Source organism: Perognathus longimembris, chromosome 3, assembly GCF_023159225.1.
Source record: "Perognathus longimembris pacificus isolate PPM17 chromosome 3, ASM2315922v1, whole genome shotgun sequence".
Lineage (NCBI taxonomy): Eukaryota > Metazoa > Chordata > Mammalia > Rodentia > Heteromyidae > Perognathus > Perognathus longimembris.
The window spans coordinates 55,765,116-55,777,714 of record NC_063163.1 but is presented as its reverse complement, the minus strand read 5'-3'; positions in this window follow the sequence as shown (position 1 = coordinate 55,777,714).

Here is a 12,599-nt window from a genome sequence, read left to right as displayed (position 1 = left end):
TTCCTTCCTTCCTTCCTTCTTTCCTTCCTTCCTTCCTTCCTTCCTTCCTTCCTTCCTTCCTTTCTTCCTTCCTTCCTCCCCCTCTCCCTCTCTCTCTTCCTCTCTTCTCTTCTTTGTCCTTTATTTTCGTTGGGGCTGGTACAGGGGCTTAAACTCAGGGCTTTATGTTCTCATTCAGCTTTTACACTTAAGGCTGGAGCTTTACCACTGGAGCCACAGCTTCCTGCTTTCTTTGGGTTAACTGGAGATAAGTCTCATGATTTTCCTGCCTAGACTGGCTTGACATCAATGCTATAATATCTGGCCTTGTTGATCCTCAGTCAGCAAGTGGGCAGGGCCAGGTAGAAGGTCAGCTACTAGGCAACTGGGATGCCCTCTTGCCAGCTGGGAGGAAGCGCTTGTTGCTGCTTGGCTGCTCTATGTCCACAGGGAGCCTGGATGCATTAAGTTGCAGTCTATCCATAAGTGGCCCTCTCCAAGGAGCAGGATGGGGAGGACAGAGTAACATAAAGGGCTTAGGGCTCTAAAGCTGCATTTACTGCTTTGACTGTCACCTTGTCATACTGTGACCATGCAAAGCAGGGAAAGTTGGGTTATGCAGAACTCAGAGAAGCATATAAAATACAGAAAAAGCCTGAGGGGATGGGGGGATTGACAAAGCTTCTTACAAGTGTGCATTAGTTCTTCTGCTCAAAGTCAGAAAAAAAAATCAGAATACAGGATCAATGTGAGCCAGGGAATAAATGTAAAGAAATCCAGGGGAGAGTAAGGAATTTGTGCCAGTTGTGGGGCTTTGATTCAGGGCCTGAGCACTGTCCCTTAGCTTTTCTGCTCAAGGTTAGTGCTCTTTCACTTGAGCCACAACTCCACTTCTGGCTTTTGGGTGGTTAATTGGAGATGAGCCTCATAGACTTTACTGTCCAAGCTGGCTTTGAATCATGATCCTCAGATCTCAGCTCCTTAAGTAGCTAGGACTATAGGCGTGAGCCATCAGTGCCTGGCAGAAAATACCTTTTGATTCTCTCTGCCTCTCCTTCCATGGAGGAAGCAGTATGTACCCATTTCAGTCCTACCAATTTTTCTAGTCCCTACCCACTAGAGGATTTGCATTCAGCTTAGAAGTGGAGAATATGCTTTAATCTTTCTGTTACTGAAGTACAGTTATGATGTGATTTGTAAGTCCTTGGTTTTTGTCCAATTTCTAAGCATCTTAAAACCCTCAGAAATTCTGAAATGGTGTCATATTGTACACTGTGAAGATGACTGGTAACAAAGACTTCTGGAAAACCTTGAATGGGGTTAGTTGCCATGGGAAACAGTATGATTGGAGGGTTGAATTTTTAGCCTTCCCTTCCCTTCCCCTGACCTAGAGAAGAGAAAGGGTTGAAAGGTGAATTGAGTGCTAATGGCCAATGATTGAAACAAACATACCTATATAATGAAGCCTCCACAAAACCCACCAAGATAGGGTCTAAATAGCTGAACATAAGGATGTCACTGGAGAGGGCATGCCAGAAAAGTTCTGGAAGGTCTGTAGCCCCACCTGCTTTATCCTTATGCATCCTTTGTTTCTGGGTGCTTATCTGTGTCTTTACTATTCCTCTATCATAAGTGGGTACATGCAGGAAGAGGATTCTGCTGAGCTATTTAAGCCCTGATGTATCAAAATCACCAAATCTGAGGAGAGATCATGGGAACCCCTATTGACAGACAGTTGGTCAGAAAAAGAGTCCTCATGTGGAGCTTGTGATTGGTCTTTGAGTGGGGTGCTCCTGTGGAGCTGACCCCTCAGCTTGTAGGAACTGACTCCAGTACATCGTGGATCGTGTGAGCAATGAACTGAGTTCCTAGACAATCAACTGACGTTGGCTAAGAATCCACTGGTGTCAAGGAGCTCTTTTCCCTTCCCAACCTGGTGTGGCTCACACCTGTAATATTAGCTACTCAGGAGGCTGAGATCTGAGGATCACAATGCAAAGCCATCCCAGGTAGAAAATTTGTAAGTTTCTTTATCTCCAGTTAATCAGCAAAAAGTTAGAAGTGGATGTGGATGTGTGACCCATGTGGTAGAGTGGAAAAAGCCAACCAAGAGCACTGTGCTCAAGCCACAGTATCACACACACACACACACACACACACACACACACACACACACACACACAGACTGCATTCTGTTACCCTGAGAGTAGATATTATAGGTTAACAGCTTTTCTTTCTTCCCCATCATACAGTAATGTATACAATAAAGTATATAGATCTTAAATGTATAGAGTAGTGATCTTTTCACATATTTGTATATGCATGTAATCAACACCTAAATAAAAAGCAGGATATTTCCAGCATCCAGAAGGTTATTTCTGGTATGGATTCCCATATATTTACTTCTTTAGATACAACTACTCGGGATGGGATGTAGCTCAGTGGCAAAGCACTTGCCTAGCAAGTGCAATGTCCTGGGTTTAATCCCCAGTACCAAAAAAGAAAAGACAAAAAAAAATACAGTTAGATACAACTACTCTTTTGACTTTTCTCCCTATAAGTTAGGCTTGCCTATTCTTAATCATTGCCTAAGTGCAATAATACAGTATGTACTTTCTGTTGGCTTCTTTCACCCCCCAGATTTATGTCTTTATGAGATAGTTGCTCTGTGTGTGTGTGTGTGTGTATGTGTGTGTGTGTGTGTGTGTGTGTGTATGTGTGTGTGTTCATGATGGACTCAGGACCCCACCTATCCTAGGCAAGGACTCTATTTCTTGAGTTATATCCCCAGCCCAGCCGTTCATTCTTTTAGAAAACAATCATGTCAAAATGAATTTTATTTTTAAAATGTATTGTTCAATTTAAATTTTAATCTCTGAATGGTTGTATCGAGGGTTACAATGTAACATGTCCATTTATATGTCCTGTGCTTCTTGACTACAGTTACCCCTTCCATCCTTTCCCTCTTATCCTGTCAACATCTTCCCCTTGCATCACATTTTGTTATATGAGTATACTATTTAAAGACAGTATGGGCAGAAAGTCCATGAGACTCTGGGTCTAAAATATCCAGCATGAAAGCTAGGCCGGAGGTATGGCTCAAGTGATGGAGTGCCAGCTGAGTATGCTGAAGCAAGCAAGCAAATCAAACAAGTACAAAGTCCTGAGTTCAAACCCCACTACTGCCTCTCAACAAAATATTAAATAAAAATAAACAAGAATATTCTGGGGATGTGGGTCATGTCTGTAACCTTGGCTACTGGGAAAGTGGGAAATGGGAGGAATGCCTGCCAGGAAAGGCAAAGATTTTCAAGACCTTATCTCAACCAATAAAACGTTAGTCCAGGCATAGGTGGCTCATGTCTGTAATCCTAGCTACCCAGGAATCTGGGATTGGAGGATTGCAGTTCAAAGCCAGCCTAGGCACAAAAGTGTATGAGACTGTTATCTCCAATGAACTACCAAAGAGCTGGAAATAAAACTGTGGCTCAAAGTGTTAGAGTCCTAGCCTTGAGCAATAAAGCTCAGGGACAGTGCCTAGATCCTCAATTCAAGCCCCACACTGGCACATGCAAACAAAAAGTTGGAGATGCTGGTATGCACTTGTCATTCAGCTATGGGCAAGACACAGACAAAAAGATCATGGTTCCAGCAGGCTTGGGCAAAAAGCAACACTCTCTTCAAAAAACAACAAAAGCAAAATGGACTAGGGATGTGGCACAAGTGGTAGAGCATCTGCCTAACAAATGAGTTCAAACCTCAGTACCACAAAAAAAATAAAATAAAAAATCAACAGCGAGACCTTTGTCTGTCTTGTTTTGTTGTGGCAGTGATAATGAACTTACTTTGTCCTTCTGGGCCTGGATCAATTCTCTCAGCAGATTTATTCAGGATATCCCTTTTGTACAAGTATACTTGTATGTATACCACATTTTCTTTTAGCCTGGGCTTAAACTCAGGGCCTACGCGCTGTCCCTGAACACTTTTGCTCAAGGCTAGAGCTCTACCACTTTGCGCCACAGTGCCACCTCCGGTTTTTGAGTGGTTATTTGGAGATAAGTGTCTCATGGGGACTTTGTAGCCCAGGCTGGCTTTGAACCATGATCTTCAGATCTCAGCCTCCTTAGTAGCTAAGATAATAGGAGTGAGCCACCAGTGTCTAGCATTTCTTATCTTTAAATTATAACCATCCTAGCAGGTTCATAGTGATATCTCATTGTGGTTTTAATCTGTGTTTCTCCACTAATGAGTGATTCAAGCATATTTTAATATTTTTATTAGACCAGTCCTGGGGCTTAAACTCAGGGCCTGGGCACTGTCCCTGAGATTTTTAGCTTAAGACTATTGCTCCACAACTTGAGACACAGCTCTATTTTCAGCTATTTGGTAATTAATTGGAGTTAAGAATCTCACAGACACTTTCCTGTCCAGAGTTGGCTTGGAACCACAATCCTTGGATTTTACCCTCCTGAATAGCTAGGATTACAGGCATGAGACACAGGTGTCTGCCTTGTATTTGTTGTTGTTGTTGTTTTGGGTTATAGGGCTTGAATTCAGGGCCTGGACACTATTCCTAAGTTCCTTAGCTTAAGGCTAATGCTCTACCACTTTGAGCCACAGCTCTACTTCTGGTTCTCAGGTAGTTAAGTTGGAGGGAAGAATCTCACAGATTTTCCCACCTCGGCTGGCTTTGAAGCACAATCCTCAGACCTCAGGCTCCTGAGTAGCTGGGATTATAGGCATGAGTCACCAGTGCCCAGCTTTGAACATTTTTAAAAGACTTGTTAAGCATCTGTGTATCTTCTTTTTGTCCCTTTAGATACTTTACCAATTTTTGATCAAATTATTTATTTAGTTATCAGTTTTTTGAGTCCCTGATATACTTTGGATATTAAGCTCTTATCAAATGTGTGGTTTATAAATATATTATCTTATTCCATAGGCTGCCTCCTTAAGTTGATCATTTTTCTGCCTTACAAAGCTTTTTAACCATTTGTCTGTTTTTTGTTGTTGTTTTTTTTTTGCTTGAGCCTTTGTGTCCTATCCCAAAAAATTCATTGCCCAGACCAATGTCATGGAGTTTTTCTCCACATTTCCTTTGGTAGTACTTTGATTTCAGATCCTGCATTTAAGTTTTTAAATCCATTTGGTTTTTACACTGGAAAAATAAAAGTTTTACATGTTAAATCATGGTTCAATTTCATTCTTCTACATGAGGATGTTCAGCTATCCCATGTCATTTACCAAAAGAATTTTTCTTTTTCCATGGTGTCTTCTTGGAACCTTTGCAAAAAATGAACTGATTATAAATGTGTGGGATTTACTTCTGGGATTTCTATTATTCTATCTCATTTGTATGTGTGTCAAATTTTATGCCAGAATTATTGTGTTTTGTTGATGTTGTTTTGTTTTGTATTGGTACTTGGGCTTGAACTCAGGGCCTCATGCTCTTTTTTTGCTGAAGGCAAGCACTCTACCACTTGAGCTACACCTCCACTTCTGGACATTTGTTGGTTAATTGGGGATAAGAGTCTCTTGGGTTTGTCAGTTTGAATTGGTTTCAAATTTTGATCCTCAGGTCCCAGCCTCCTTAGTAGATGGATTACAGGTGTAAGCCACTACAGCCTAGTTCATGCTGCTTTATTTATTATAATTGTGTAATATATTTTGAAGTCAAGGAGTACGATGATATCTCAGGCTTTTCTTTTTGACTCATAACTGCATTAGCTATTTAAGGGCTTTTGTGGGCGGGGGGGCTGGGAATATGTCCTAGTAGTAGAGTGCTTGCCTCACATACATGAAGCCCTGAGTTCGATTCCTCAGCACCACATATATAGAAAAAGCCAGAAGTGGCACTGTGGCTCAAATGGTAGAGTGCTAGCCTTGAGCAAAAAGAAGCCAGGGACAGTGCTCAGGCCCTGAGTCCCAAACCCCGGGACTGGCCAAAAAACAAACAAAAAACCATATGGAACCATAAAAGCCCCCCTCCCCTTTTTGCCAGTCCTGGGGTTTGGGACTCAGGGCCTGAGCACTGTCCCTGGCTTCTTTTTGCTCAAGTCTAGCACTCTACCATTTGAGCCACAGTGCCACTTCTGGCTTTTTCTATATATGTGGTGCTGAGGAATCGGACCCAGGGCTTCATGCATACAAAGTGAGCACTTTACCACTAGGCCATATTTCCAGCCCCTCATATGATCTTTTTGAATCAGTTTACTCCTGTAAAAAACATTACTGGAGTTTAGATAAGAATTGCATCTATGGTTCTCTGGAGAGCATGATCACTTTAATAGTATGACAGTTCAGCTTCTTTGTTTGTCTGTTTGTTTTGTTTGTTACCAGTCCTGGGGCTTGGACTCAGGACCTGAGCACTGGTCTCTGAGCTTCTTTTTTTGCTGAAGGCTAGCATTCTACCCCCCGAGCCACAGCGCCCCTTCCAGCTTTTTCTGTGTATGTGGTGGTGAGGAATCAAACCCAGGGCTTCATGCATGCAAAGGCAAGCACTCTACCGCTAGGCCATATTCCCAGCTGACAGTTCAGCTTCTTATCTGCCTCATTCTTCCATCATGGAAGGATGGTTCGGGATTCCATGCATGTACTAGATGTATTTGGTGTGGTGCTCTGAGGTTTTTGGCTAGTGCTGTACCGTGGAGGTAAGAGTCATATGGATTTCCCTGCCCAAGTTGGCTTTGAACTGTGATCCTCAGATTGCAGCTTCCTGAATAGCTAGGATTACAGGCATGAGCCACCAGGGACTGATGGGTAGCTTGTCAGCATGGACAGCCCCTGCAGTCCTTGTATCTGGGTTCACACAAGGCCTCAGAGTCTTTCTCAATGCAGCATTCCAGGAAAATAACTCACAAGAATTGCAAGATGAAAACAACTTGCCAACTTGGAATCTATCATTTACTGGTAAGTTCCTCTTCAACCAATTTTGCTAGCTTAAGATGAATAAGCAATCTGTGATGTAGCATTGACCTAGACTGTTTTACCTGAGCCCAGGCATTTATAGAGAACAATCCTCTATATTCCCTAGCTGAACGGATTACTGTCATTTTATTCCTTCACTTTAGGCTTACCAAAGAATACAGTGTGATCACCTCAGATGGATCTGAATTCAAGTCTCAGGCAGGTAAATTACTTGCTATAACACTGAAAATTACCTCCCTGAGTTTGTTTTCACAGCTTGCAAAATGGGATAACAAAATTCATTCAGGCATACTGCTTAATACATTGCAAGCACTCAGTAACTGGTAGTTATTGTATTCTCTTCAGTGGTTATGACTAGCTATTATCTGAGGCTCTCCAGTGATGGATTTTAAATAAATAAATATGTGCACTGGTGGTTCAATGTAATCCTAGCTACTCAGGAGGCTGAGATCTGAGGAGTGAGGTTCAAAGCCAGCCTAGGCAGGAAAGTCCATAATACTCATCTCTAATTAACCAGTAAAAAACTGGAAGTAGAACTATGGCTCAAGTGATAGCGTGCCAACCTTGAGCCAAAAGGCTAAGAGACAGAACTCAGGCCTTGAGGTCAAATCCTAGTACCAAGGTACATGCATCTACACACACACACACACACACACACACACACACACACACACACGTAATTGGAAACATCATCTTGACCTTCCAGATGCAACCCATGAGAATTCCCAGCAGGAAGGCAGCAAATGCAAACTTCTGAAACCGGCTCTTTACAGATCCAAAATTAAGCCCTTAGGAGGCAGAGAAGTGAGTAGCCAGCTGCTGTCTGCATATCTGTGGTTAATCCTTCAGCCACACCCCTTTGGACATTCTTCTCCAGAGAAGCAGAAAATTCAAGAGACACATCCCATCTGACTGCAGAACACGTCCCTTTGACCCTGTAGGTTCTGGTAATAGCTCACATCATGTGCAGCCCGGTTTCCCGCACAGCTGTGCCCAGGCCTGTTAAATGGAAGGGGAGGCTCATTTGTAGAATTACTCCTTTCTCTGTTAAGGATAGTGCAGTGAGAAAGAAAGCGAGATTAAAAAAGCAAAATAAGAGGATGTCACTGCAAGCAGGAAGTATTTAAGTATCCCACGAGACCCTAGGCACCTATCAGATGACATCTCTGATGACCATTAAGGGTTCCCAGAATACCTTTGGCAAACTCAGCCTGGGGCCATGAAGATTGGATTGTAGCCATTTCCTAAGAGCACAAATAAAGACATTCTGATCACTGAACATCAGCAAGAAATAGATCCCCCTCGCCCCCGCCCTGGGGTACTTTTGCTTTATTCTAAAAGGCAATTGGCAAGAATACTTCAAATCAGTATGATACACATACTGTCTGGCATCGTCAGAGAGTGTCACTGGGTCTCACGGGAATATTACGGCAGCTGCCACCCAGTTGGCACTGCAAAGAAATAGCCTCCTGGAAAGCTCTGTGCACAGGGCAGGGTCACTTCTCAGGGACAATGAGTTCCTTCCTGTTGCCATTATCTTTGTTCATTGAACTTCTTGTCAGCTATCCACTCCGTTTCACTCTATACACCCATGCACCATGGCAGGACTTCTCAAATGAGAGCAGTCAGGGAAGCATCCAGATGGCTTGTTCAAACATGGATTACTGGGCCCCACTCCTTGAAACTTCAAGTCAGTATTTCTGAGGTTTAAGTCTGAGACCTTGAACTTCCAGTAAGTTCTCAGAAGTTTTGCTGCTGCTTCTGGGCCCTGACTTGGAGAACTATTGCTTTGAAAACCTGGTACCCATATTGGCTGCTGTTATTGACCAGTTGGTTGTATGAATGAATGTATGCTGAAAGCATGAATGAATGGATAGACCACCCTCCTTGGATGGATGCACCTTCTCCTTAGCACTCTATCATCCTTTAACTTCTTCAGGATTAGGCTGGGTGCTGATGGTTAATCCTAGTTACTCAGGAGGCTGAGATCTGAGAATTGAGGTATGAAGCCAGCCCAGACAGCAAAGTCCATCAGACTCTTATCTCCAGTTAACCACCAAAAAGCTGGAATTGGAGCTTAAGTGGTAGAGTGACAGCTTTGAGTGAATAAGCTAAGGAACAGTACCTAGACCCTGTGTTTAAGCCCTTATACACACACACACACACACACACACACACACACACACACACACACACACACCACTCACACACAAATAAAAACATCTTCAGGGTTAATGGTTTGAATATATGTATAAAGTATATTCACAGCAACATACACACTTATAGTAAAGGAAGCCTTTGTTGGTTGTTTGTTTGTTTCTCTCAGTTTTCATCGTGCCAGGCTAGATACTCATCATAAATACTTTCGTCTCTCTTGTGGATTCCAGGGCACACAAAGTTCTCAACTGTGACCAAAGTTCTCTGGATTCAGTGTGTCTATCCAGATGGCCAGATTGAGGAGCCAGACTCTTTGCTGCTTTCTCTGCTCTAAAAATCCTCAGCATTTCATTTGAGCACATCAAAGCAGGCTGGGATTAAAGATAAAATGAGCTTGATGCTAGGAGAATGGTGCCAGCTTGGACTCCATGCCACTTCAGCCTTGAGAACGCTGGTCTTGGGCCATCAGCCAGCTGGGGTGTCACCTGGAGAGCCTGCTGCTGCTGGCCTGTCTTTTGGCCCTGGTATGAGTATTTTTCACCCAAATTGGGCCACTTCTCATGCTTCCTAACGGTGTCACAGCAGGCTCTGTCGACCGTGCTTGTTTCCCAGCTGTCAGTAGACATATTTCATGGCATTGGTTTGCTCTGAGATCATTTTAACAATTAATTATATTTTGCCACTATAATAGAACTCTAGATTGTTGTAGACAGTAGAGAAGAGAAGGAAGGACAGAGGAGGCATTCACATCCTTAACACCTAAAAGCAACCCTGTGAGGGTTGCAGTGTAGCACAGGGCCTGCTCAGTATATGCCAGGCCCTGACTTTGCTCTTCAGGACTGCAAGTAACAGTAACTCTGTGGACATGAACATTTTGTCTGTTTGTTTTCCAGTTCAGATTCCATGCTCAGAATTCTTTGTTTAAAATCTATATGATGAATATACACAGGAATGACTTCTATCAACCACTTCAATAAGCAGAAAAGTATAATGTTTTTTCCATTTAGGGACTCTTTTATTCTGCCTGGCCAATGAGTTGGCCAATAAATTGTCTAATCCCTTTAGTTCATTCTGGGGCACAGAAAATTCTCAGCTCTGAATGTGCCAGAAGTCCTCTTTTGAGTTCAAAAGTGACTTTTTATAAAGTAGATCTGAACTTTTTTCCATTAGAAAAAGCTGGTTTAAAAAATGTGTCTGGTTGCTGGTAGCTCATGTCTTCAATCCTGATTACTCAGGAGGCTGAGATCTGAGGATTGTGGTTTGAAACCAACCAGGTAGAAAAGTCCTCAAGACTCTATTTCCAATTAATCAGCAAAAGGCCAGACTAAGGATGTTGTTCTAGAAGTAGAACTCCAGCCCTAAGCAGAAAAGATAGGGTTGAATTCAAGCCCTGGTAAAGAAGTATGTGTGTGTGTGTGCACACACATGCACACAGAATTAAAAAGAAAATATGATTACCTAGAGCCATATTAGATACTTTTTTCTTTTTGTTGAAAGGATTATAAGAAAGATATGTTTAAACATACATATTCAATATTATATAGTCAGTATATCTCGTATGAGATATTTATTAGTTATGCATAATATATAATATGTGTAATAAGTCTGTGAGGCTCTTATTTCCAATTAAGCAGCAAAGTGCCAGAAGTGGAGGTATATGGCTCAAATTTGTAGAGTGAAAAGCTAAGGAACAATGCCCAGACTCTGAGTTCAAACCTGAGTATTAGCAACGCCCGCCCTCCCACCCCCCCCCCAAAAAAAGCAAAAAAAAATCTGGCAATCTTGAATGAGCTAATTCAGTCTGAAATAAAATAAATTCTGAGACCTGGGTTTGGTAAGTCTTTTTTATGCCATAACCAATGGTCCTTAGACATCTACTCCTTTCTGTGTAGCATCAGTGAAGGAATGATGTCCTCTTATTGGGGTAGAGATGTGTAATTTCTGGGATGCATCTGAACTTGGCCTTCTCCACACAGATGATCACTCTTCCTCAAATTGCCTTTAAATATAGTGGTGCCTCATCAGCACTGTCAGAAGGCAATTTACTTTTCCACAGAGGGCTGGCCTGCAGTATTTTGGATGGCATAAGGAACCAATGGGGGACAGTCAGCATGCTTACAGGATGCATTAACACTGAACCACTGCTATTTAATATGTCTTATAAATGTAAATGTGGGTCACCTGTTTGTAAGGAAGATTGGAAGAATTTATTTCCCAATACTAAAAAATCATACTTACCAAAAAAATGTGTTTCAGTACCATGGTTTGAACTCAGGGCCTGTGTGCTGTCCCTTAGCTTTTACCTCTCAAGACTGGCATGCTACTGACTTGGGCCATACTCTATTTCCAGCCTTATTATTGGTGAATTATCGGTGACCTGGCTGGCTTCAAACTTCAATCCTCAGATCTTAGTCTCTTGAATATAGGATTATAGATGTGAACCACTGGTGCCCAGCTTTCATACAGCTTAAAAAAATAAAATACAGGGCTGGGGATATAGCCTAGTGGCAAGAGTGCCTGCCTCGGATACATGAGGCCCTAGGTTCGATTCCCCAGCACCACATATACAGAAAACGGCCAGAAGCGGCGCTGTGGCTGAAGAGGCAGAGTGCTAGCCTTGAGCGGGAAGAAGCCAGGGACAGTGCTCAGGCCCTGAGTCCAAGGCCCAGGACTGGCCCCCCCAAAAAAATAAAATAAAATAAAATAAAATAAAATAAAATACAGATTAGTGGATATATGTATGTGTACATGTACATGTGCATGTTTAATCTTTCCAAGAGCATGAAATATTCATCCCCAAACTCCCAGTCAAGAACTATAAGGATAATAGTCATATTAAAATAGTTGCCATCATTGAGACCAAAAATGCTCTCCTGACATGAAAAGGGTCTCATAAATCTTGTTGGTTATTATGGCCTGTGTGTGAGATTGATGTGCTAGTTTGTTAGGGCTGCTGTGGGTGGCTTTAAACTATACAATTTATCATCTTCCGGTTATGGGCCAAGAAGTCCAAGACACAGTAGGTTTCCTTCTAGGCCATGTGTGCTCTGACAGGGACATCAGGGTTGTATTGTGTTAGAGCCTCTGGGGAGAAACCTTTTTCATGCATTTTTCTGAGCCTCTGGCAGTTGCTCAGCAGTGCTTGGCTTGTAGACATATCATACTTTAGTGCCTGCCTCCTTGCTACATGGCATCCACCCTTGTCTGTGACCCAATTTCCCTCTCTTATTTTCTGTACTGGAGTTTGAACCCAGGGCTTTGTATATGCTGAGGAAGCCTTCTACCATTTAAGACCCCTCCTAATCCTTCTTGATTTAGCTGGTTTACAGGCCAGTCTTACCCTATATCCCTAGGCAAGCTTCAGATCGCCATCCTCCTACCTTTGCCTCTCATGTTGCTGAGACTAAGGGCATCTACCACCACTCCTGGCCTCCCTCTTCTTATGAGAACACCAGTCATTGGATTAGAGCCTGCTTTCATCCAGTATGCCTTTTTTTCTGTCACTGAGACAAATATCTGAAAAAAAAAAACAACTT